This window comes from Rhincodon typus, chromosome 1, assembly GCF_021869965.1.
Source record: "Rhincodon typus isolate 14 chromosome 1, sRhiTyp1.1, whole genome shotgun sequence".
Lineage (NCBI taxonomy): Eukaryota > Metazoa > Chordata > Chondrichthyes > Orectolobiformes > Rhincodontidae > Rhincodon > Rhincodon typus.
This window is the reverse complement of record NC_063332.1, coordinates 72,631,600-72,641,459: the sequence shown is the minus strand read 5'-3', so window position 1 is coordinate 72,641,459 and position 9,860 is coordinate 72,631,600. Positions and strand designations below refer to the sequence as shown.

At 39.6% G+C, this 9,860-nt stretch overlaps 1 protein-coding gene across 1 annotated transcript in view; it reads right to left on the bottom strand.

The window, feature by feature from the left end:
* The window catches only part of LOC125484037 (zeta-sarcoglycan), a 905,082-nt gene that overhangs the window by 830,243 nt on the left and 64,979 nt on the right, over positions 1-9,860 (bottom strand). The gene's annotated exons all lie outside the window — the stretch shown is intronic.

Below are 9,860 nucleotides of genomic sequence, written 5' to 3'. Positions count from 1 at the left end.
ACTGGGAGGTGCAGTTGTTTGTTGCGAACCGAGCGTAAGTGTTCTGCGGGGGAGAGGTTGGAGTGGGTGAGAGGGGTGGAGAGGATACCTTACTTCCTGCAAGTCTTGGAAGGGTGCACTAGTGTAGTGCAGACTGGTGTTGGCAGCAGTTATTGTAGAACACCAAACCTACTGAATATGGTGGTTAATATTGCCTGGTGTTATCTACAATTATAGAATTTCATCATGATTTGGCATATCCTTGAATAATGAAAATATCAGTTGCAATCTTGCAGTTATTTTAACCAACCTGGTCAGACATGTTACAGCAAATAAAGTTACAAAGGAGTGGTCGACATCTCTCTGACAATTAAAGCCAAAAACATCCAGAGAAGTGCGCCTTGCCCTGGTAATCCATTAAAACAGTGGTTAAATGAAAGAAATCTCTGATACTCACTTTACAATCAATAAGTAACAATTTATTTATCTAACTCCTAAAGTGTTAACAAATTAACAGAACTACTAACAAACCAAATAATTCCCCCTCAACTACTAACTATTCCCGAATAAAACAAACTTCTAATGGTATGCTGCTCCAACAGATACAAGAACCACTTATATAAACCAAATTAATAAGAAAAAAAACAAATTGAAGCTTAATCTCTCAAAATTACAGACATGATAATTCTTACAGAATGTTCTTTGCCTTCTCGGCTGTCCTCCAGTAAAGAATGCCTTCCTCCATCAAATTCTTGTGTCAGCAATATAAGAGTACCATAGTATATTTATTTAGATGGTGCTTACTCTGAGATCTTAGAGATTTCTGTGAGAGCCAGTGATTTTCTCTTTCTTTAGAGCTGATTGCTATTGAGAGATGTTATCTTAGCAGATAGCAGTTTGCTCTCACACCGACTTTCAAATGCCCCCTTCTTTTCTAATCTTGATGACCTGTCAATTTCTTAAAAGACAATTAGTCCAAGGTCCATTGGTCTTTTTTTCTTCTTTATTCATTCATGGGATGAGGACTGACTAGGCAGCATTTATTGCCCATCCCTAATTGTTTAGAGGGCAGTTAAGAGCCAACCGCAATGCTGTGGGTCTGGAGTCACACATAGGCCGGACCAGGTAAGGATGGCAGTTTCCTTCCCTAAAGGACATTAGTGAACCAGATGGATTTTTTCCCCGACAATCAACAACGGATTCATGGTCATCATTAGACTCTTAAGTCCAGTTATTTATTGAGCTCAAATTCCACCATCTGCCATGGCAGGATTCAAACCCAGGTACCCAGAACATTAACTGGGTCTCTGGATTAACAGTCCAGTGATAATACCATTAGGCCATCACCTCCCCTGTTGAGTTTTGCTATCGAGGGCCTGGATTAAATTAATTAACTAAATTCGAAAATCTGTTGTCTTGGTAAAAATGCTGCTTTGCCTGCTAACAGTACAGCCTTTTGACTGTTTAAAATTTCCAAGCCAAAAACACATACCTTTTAAAGGGACCAAGCACTCTTACCCCCATCATTTTACAAACAAATTCTAATGTCCTGCCTTCCAATCCACAAGTACAATACCAACCTCACAACAGTATTTTTTAAATGAAACAAGAATGACAGGGCATAAATCTAAAGTAATGTGCAAATGAATCAAGGGTGATGTGAGTAAACAAAAAACTTTCACACAACACTTAGGGCATGGCACGTACTGCCTGAAAATGTGGTGGGCACAGGTTCAATTGAGGTACTAAAGAAGGCATTAGATTTTTTTTAAAGATAATAATGGTATACATAGATGTGAGGGAAAGCAGGAGATTGGCACATTTTAAAATAACATTTCTAGTGAGTCACAATTCATCTCTTGAAGACCAGAAATAATGTGCTTGCTAACTTCTGTTGAATCTTTTCAGGCATCAGCTGATGATCTTTTGAAGCTGTTGCAGCTGGACATCAGTAGTAGCTTGCTGAATCTGTTCTGCTGGGTTGTAACCAAAATGCACTTGGAGGTTTAGAATAAATTTTTTTCAACTAGATTTGGAAATCAACTATGAGTATCAGGAAAAGTTATCTATAAGCCTGGTTTGCATTGTACTTCTAAATTGCACTTTCAGACCTTCACAAGCAGACATTGTAGTCACGGAGGTGTATTAGAGAGAAGATTTCGAAAGATTACTTCCAATGAATTGTGGTCAATTCCAGCCCACTTCACAAATAAGTAAAAATCATTGGCATTTCACTGAATACTATATATATTGTTCCATTTTGCAAGGATGCACATTTCATTTGGAACTAGTGAGAGTGCTTAATCAGCTGTACATAATTGTATGTAAAGGACTTAAAAACAATCTTTAAAGAGACATGGAGCAGGTTTTCTAAACTGGATAAAATATTACATTGTATGCAGTGGAGAGGAAACACATCAGGATTTTAATGAGGAAAGCCATAAAATAATGTGAATGGCCACCTCTTCCAAAAACAATCAAATTATTTGGAAGCCTGCCTAAAGTGCTCACAGTCAATGATGAGGATCATGGGTGGTTCCAACTGAGCCTTGAAGCTGAAGTGATGCCAACTCCATTGGTGTACCTGCAGTCACAATTATGATTCAGCTTCTGACGACTGAGGTCTCAGATGACTGCAATACAAGAAACAGCCAATCAACAGTGAAACGCTGTAGTGGAAGCTCAGGCCGCGATCATGCAAATTCAGCTTGCTGTCATGCAAGCACAAATTGTTGCTTTAATCTATGTGGATTGCAATGCTCAATTGAACTCATAGGCTTTCACAGCAGCCCACAAACTGTCCTCCAGCAGATCACTTGGATATAAAATGGACATCATATGCAGGAGTGGCAGTGCCTCCATGGTGCCCAAACTTCTTCTTCTCTAAGAAAGATGTTTGGGGTCCCAGCAATTCCACTCTATCAGTTTGCTAGTCATTGCACATTAGCCAGCCATCCAATGCAGAGGGCTGTCCCCTCTGACTAAAAAGTCACAGTTTGCAGCCTCCTGCACCTTGAACTGCTCAAGGTCAGATCTTACCAGACCATTTTCAGTAACCTCATCAAAACATTGGCAGCCTTCAAAGCCACAAACCCACAATCACTAGGGCATCATAGAATGACTAGAACAGAGAAATCAGAGACAAAATAAGCTCCAAGAGATGCAAGAGGATGATTCTTACCTTTGTACGTGAACCCTAGTGCAATATCAAAAATCACATGACACCAGGTTATAGTCCAACAGGTTTATTTGAAGACACGAGCTTTTGAACTCTCGCTCCTTCTTCAGGTGTCAGTGAGAGTGGTGGCATCAAACACAGAATTTATAAACAAAAGTTCAAAAGGTCATAGAACTGAAGCGAATGTATTGAACAAACCTAAAATGGCTGTTAAATCTTTAATCAGTTAGAAAGGATTGATATGCAAATCCCAGAATTTCTTTCAAGTCACTGCCCCAAGATAACTAAAGGTTTTATCAGTACACCAGAGGCGACATCTCAGGTCAGACAATGCATTTTAGGTGTGAGGCTTTGTTTAGAATCTGGCTGTGTTTAACTTGGGGTCAGACTGGTTTTATTTCCAAAGTAGGAATGTATAAAATGTTACATTAACTGTCTACAAATTGTGTGATCTTTGAACAAATTAGAATTTATCTGCAATTACAAATCTGCAAATGCAAATTCACCCCATATACTTATATGTGCGCGTGCATGTGTGTATGAAGGAGAGACAGAGGAAGAGTGTGTGTGTGTGTGTGTGTGTGTGTGTGTGCAATGCCACCCTTCAACAAATTAGTACTTGTCTCCTGCTCTGGATGCAAATCATTTATATTTCACCATATTCAGGTAAAGTCTCTGTCCTAGTCCCTAAACTACACCTAGTTTTGGTATCTGAGTTAATAGTTGAAACTGTATCATCTACTAATGGTGTTGTTTCATATTTATTTCTGAGTTTAGATTGTAATGTTTATTTTGGTGGTTTACGTTTTTCTGTTGTGGTCAGTAACAGAGGGAAAGAAAGGTATAAGATTATTAGCAAATGGCAAATTAGGATTGTGGTTATCAGTATTGCAATTGGACAAGTTCATTCTTAAAATTTTGGCTGAAAGGGGGAACTGAGCTTGCTTTTCTTCAATTCTCTCACTTCTCTGTAAGGTCAATGCTGGCAATATGCAGCAAACCACTATGAATCTTAACAGATGCTCAACTGTGTTTCAGAAAGATCTTCTAGCTCCAGTGTTTAAAATTCCAGAATGGTCAAATGCAGCCAGAACAACAGATTGTCGTGACTAGAACTAAAACACCAGGCACTGACTTATGTAATTTGCGATTTAAGGTTACATGTCACATTGGCATTGCACATCTGGAAACCTTTGTAATTCCATTCGAGGGAAAAGTTAACAAGTAGCATCCTGAATGAGAAGTTAAGGAACTGGAGTAGCCTTAGACCACAAGGTCCCTCCTACTCTTGCACAATAGCTGATCTTAGACTTCAATTCTACTTTCCTACCCAGTGTCCATTACCCTTAATTCTCTCTAAATATAAAAATGAATTTCTATCAGCCTTGAATATGTTCAATGTCTGAGTAGCCACAATCTTTTGGGGCAGAGAATTCCAGAGACTCAGTCAACAAACCTCTTCTTATCAGTCTTAAACAATTGATCCCTTGTGCTAAGGTATTGCCCCCATGTTCTAGACTCTGTAACCAGGGCAACAGACACATAAGCATTTATCCTGTTAAGCTTCCTCAGGATCTTTTATTTTAATGATTCCGCTGCTTATTTTCCCAAACTCCACAAAGTAAAGAACATTCTACTCAACCTCTCATCATACAATAAAACCATCCCAGTAAAAATTCATTGCAAATTCAAAAGATGTTTATCCTTCCTTAGATAAAAGGAAACCAGAACTTTGAATAATACATCAAAACCGAATGGATTTGTGGATGCTGCAAATAGAGTCAGAGAGTGTATAGCATGGAAACAGACCCTCCGGTCCAGCTTTTCCATGCTGACCAGATATCCTAAATTAATCCTGTCCCATTTGCCAGCCTTTGGTCCATATCCCTCTAAACCCTTCCTATTCATATTCCCATCTAGATGTCTTTTAAATGTTGTAATTCTACCAGCCTCCACCACTTCCTCTGGCAGCTCATTCTACACATGCACCAGCTTCTGTATAAAAAGTTGTCCCTTGGGTCCCTTCTAAATCTTTTCCCTCTCACCTTAAACCTGTGCCCTCTAGTTTTGGACTCCCCCATCCCGGGGATAATGATCTTAGCTATTTACCCTATCCATGTCCCTTAAGATTTTATAAACCACGATACGGTCACCCCTCAGCCTCTGATGCTCCAGGGAAATTAGCCCCAGCCTATTCAGCCTCTCCATATAACTCAAGCCCTCCAACCCTGGCAACATCCTTGTAAATCTTTTCTGAACCCTTTCAAGTTTCTCAACATCTTCTTAAAGCAGGGACAGCAGAACTGAACTTGCCTAACGAATGTCCTGTACAGCCACAACATGACCTCCCAACTCCTATACTCAATGCACGGATCAATAAAGCATACCAAACGCCTTCCTCACTGTCCTATCTACCTGGGACTCCACGTTCAAGCAACAATGAACTTGTACTCCAAGGTCTCGTTGTTCAGCAACTCTCCCCAGGATCTTACCAGTCAGTGCATAAGTCCTGCCCTGATTTGTCTTTTCAAAATGCAGCACCTCACGCTTACCTGAATAAATTCCATCAGCTGCTCCTTGGCCCATTGGCCCATCTGATCAAGGTTCCACCATACCCTGATGTAACCCTCTTCAATATCCACTACACCTTCAATTTTAGTGTCATCTGTAAACTTACTGACCATACCTCCTATGTCAGAAACAAAAACAGAAATTGCTGGAAAGGCTTAGCAGATCTGGCAACATCTGAGGAGAGAAATCAGAGTGAACATTTCGGGTTCAGTGATCCTTCCTCAGAACTGCCATTATGCATAATACTCCAGGTATGCTCTCATCAAAGCCTTGCACAACGGCAGCAAGACTTATTTACCCTTTTGCTTCAAACCCCTTGAAATAAAGGCCAAGATGCCATGTCTGTTTACAGTTGCTTGCTGAAACATTTCTCATCATTTAAAATAAATCTAATATTCCATCCTTCTAAAATAAATAACTATTGCCTAATCAACTTGCAGCAGCCCAGAGATTTGTTTGTTTCCCCTGTTGTTTTGGGGAAGATGCTTCTGTGTCCTACTAGGTAGCCAAGTTTTGCTTCCATAGAACACAGGCCACGATGAGTAGCACCATGACAGCCCTTCTGGACCCTACTTCCCAGCAAAGCAGAATAAAATGCAATCAGCTCTCATTGACTAAAGTACCTCAGCCTCCTTTATGCAATAGCGAACACAAAAACATTGAGGACTTGCAAATACCTCCACCTCTAATATGAAAGGAACTAGATGCATACTCTCCATGGCCTCAGTCACTTTTTACAATCAATGGAAAATTGTTCCTGGCTGAGCTCCAAAGCTGCAGTTGTGGCTGCAACATTTGGCAGATTTGAGTTAAAGTATCCTTTCTGAAGCACAGATATCTGACACCTTTCTCCATATCGAAGATAGACAAATTGCTCCTTGAACAATCTGAGTCAACCATATTGACTCTGATTTCTCCCCTACTCCCCTCTCTAACAGTTTGTCCCACTTCTCTTCCTCTCTTATGATTTCACTAAGTCATGTTGCATTCCAAGTAAAATATCTACCGGTGAACCCATATTCATGTAGAATTCTTGAAGCTTACCAAAAGGCCATTTTTCACATGCAACTCCATTCACGGTCAACTTTTGCAACTTTGAATGACTCGAAAACAACAAAATCTTGTTCAAGTAAAGCAACAGCTAGTAGAGGTCAACTGGTAACTAACCAATACATAAAAGATGATGCCTTTATGTAGTGATCTGAAGCGGGGAAAATGCATTTGCAGGAATAGTGAGCTCCAAAGTAGTAATACTGAGATTAAATCACACATGGACTATAACAGCTTAATAGGCCTCTCAGCAAACCATTGCCTCTTCAAGAGCAACTGGGATGGTAATAATTTCTGCCCATCAGCAACATCCATGTCCGAAGTGTGACTAAAAAAAAAATCATAATCTGTCCTGCTCAGGGTTTTTCATCATAGATTCATGTGCATGCAAACATCCTCACCAACTTTATTTCTGGAACAATACACCTGAGAAGTGTATGCATACACCAAAACTCCCATCTTGTAGCTCAAAAAGCACTTGTGATACCCAAACAATTGGTGCAATCAATCCCAATATCTGTCCAGTGATTTTTGCAAATCACCAAATATGTTACAGTCAAATTGCAAACTCATCTCTATAAACTTAGAGTAAGAAAATGTCTTTTGAAGCTAGATATTAGATTTGAAATTATGTTGGAACTCAAAGCAAGTCCTATTCTTTGTCAGCCCTCTACTTGTGAATCTACATTGGGTCTTGTTCCATCAATGTCTCAATTTCAAAATTTTCATCTTTGTTATTAAATTGTCACTTTTTCTCAACTCTCTAACCTTCAGCAACTTTAACGACCTTTTGAGATCTTTGTACTTTTCCAATTATTGGCTGAATTCCTGCCCTTAATTTAATCCGGAGGTGCTGTATGTGATTAAATTTAAACAAGTACAAGTAAGAGAAACATTCCTTAACAAAAATGAAATGAATCAGCTTATTATTTAGGCAGCATTGAAGACAACATACTTAGAGAAATAAACTTTTTTATTTAGTAAAGTTAAGCAAGATACCAAAAAAAATTGGACATTTGTACAGACCATCTTTAAGTAGTTTTATATGGATAATATACAAATAATGGACTGAGCTTAAGGTTTGTATCTGGATTTTTAAGTTCAATGTCTTATCTTGTTCATGTAATTGTCCTGTACAATTCAATTCAATTCGATTGAAAGATCTGGTCACACCTCGACTCTGAGGATGGGCTGTGCAGCACTCTAATAAAAACAATTAACCTCAGCTCATCCTAAAGATACGAGGATAGAACACGATACAGTTCCATGAGTTAATAATGATATTGCTGGATTGCAGTGTAATCCAGATTTTTAGAGTCGAGAATTTAATCAAAAATATGAGAAGAACTATTAAATTACAATAGCAGTAGTCATTTGAATCAACTTGACATAGCACAGCTACTCAGAATGACATGCCACATTGTTAGCAGGATTCTACTTAAAGCACAACACTGCAGTGATAAATTCTTCAACTCTGAAGAAACTCAAGTGCAATTGGTCTCGTCAGAAATCATAGGTGTCATTTAATCAGCATAAGCACCATTGTGCTTTCTCCTCAACTAAATCTTTTAACTCCAGGATAATCCTGGAAGGTTGGGATAATCCACATCTACTATGTTCTGTGATGAAAAGTGAGATTCTACTTTATCTTCCCTCTAAGGAAAGCAAAACCTTAGATTCATTTATCTCTACGATTGAGGCCAATTCTGCAGTTATCACTGCCATCATTCTCTCATCTGTCCTCCAAACTCATATCCTCCGAGTATCTCACCCACCTCACATGTCGCAATGCAGCAAGAAACATGCTTGGGCTGGCAAGTGACAAGTTGCAAATGCACCAAACTAGTGCCAAGCAACAACTATCTCCAACTTGATAGAGACATACAAGATGATCAGAGGATTAGATAGGGTGGACAGTGGGAGCCTTTTTCCTCGGATGGTGATGGCTAGCAGGAGGGGACATAGCTTTAAATTGAGGGGTGATAGATATAGGACAGATGTCAGAAGTAGGTTCTTTACACAGAGAGTAGTAAGGGCGTGGAATGCCTTGCCTGCAAAAATAGTTGACTCACCAACTTTAAGGGCATTTAAATGGTCATTGGATAAACATATGGATGATAATGGAATAGTTTAGGTTAGATGGGCTTCAGATTGGTTTCACAGGTCGGCACAACATCGAGGGCCGAAGGGCCTGTACTGCGCTGTAATGTTCTATGTTCTATGTAACAAATGTGAATCAAACTGTCTTCCCTTGGCATTCAATCGCATTACCATCACTGAATCCCCACTATTACATCCTGGGGGCTTTCCATTGACCAGAACTGAATTTGACAGGCCACATAAACACTTTTGCCCAGGAATTCTGCAGTTGGTAACCTACCTTTTGACTTCTCAAAGCCTGTAAACCATTTTCAAGGCACAAGTCAGGAGCATGATAGAACACTCTCCACTTGCATAGTTGAGTCCACTTCCAACAACACTCAACACGTTCAAAGTCAAAAGCAGCCCAGTTGATTGACACCTTATCCATAATCCATTATTTTTGACACTGTTTCCTTCTACATCACTAATGCACAATGGCAGAAGTATGTACCATGCACAAGATACATTGCAGCAAAGATCCTTCAGTTGTACTTTCCAAATCCAAGACCTATACCATCTTGAAAGACAAGGGCAACAGATACACTACCACACCTGAAAGTTCCCTACCAAGCCAAACACCTTTCTTATTTAGATGACAAGATACAGGAGCAGAAAATTGCCATTCGGCCCATCAAGACTGCTCTGCTATTCAATCATGGCTGATATGTTTCTCGATCTCATTGTTCTGCCTTCTCCCTGTAACCTTTTATTGCCTTACTAATCAAGAATCTGTCTTAAAAATAACTTAAACACCATTGTCCAGTGGCAATGAGTTTCACAGGTTCACCACCCTGTGAAACATCTTTTCCACATCTACTCTATCCAGGCTTCTCAGTATTCTGTAAGTTTCAATGACTCCCCTGTCATCCTTCTAAACTCCATGCATCACACACCCAGACACCTCACCACTGCTCATGATAAGCCTCTCATTCCTGGAATC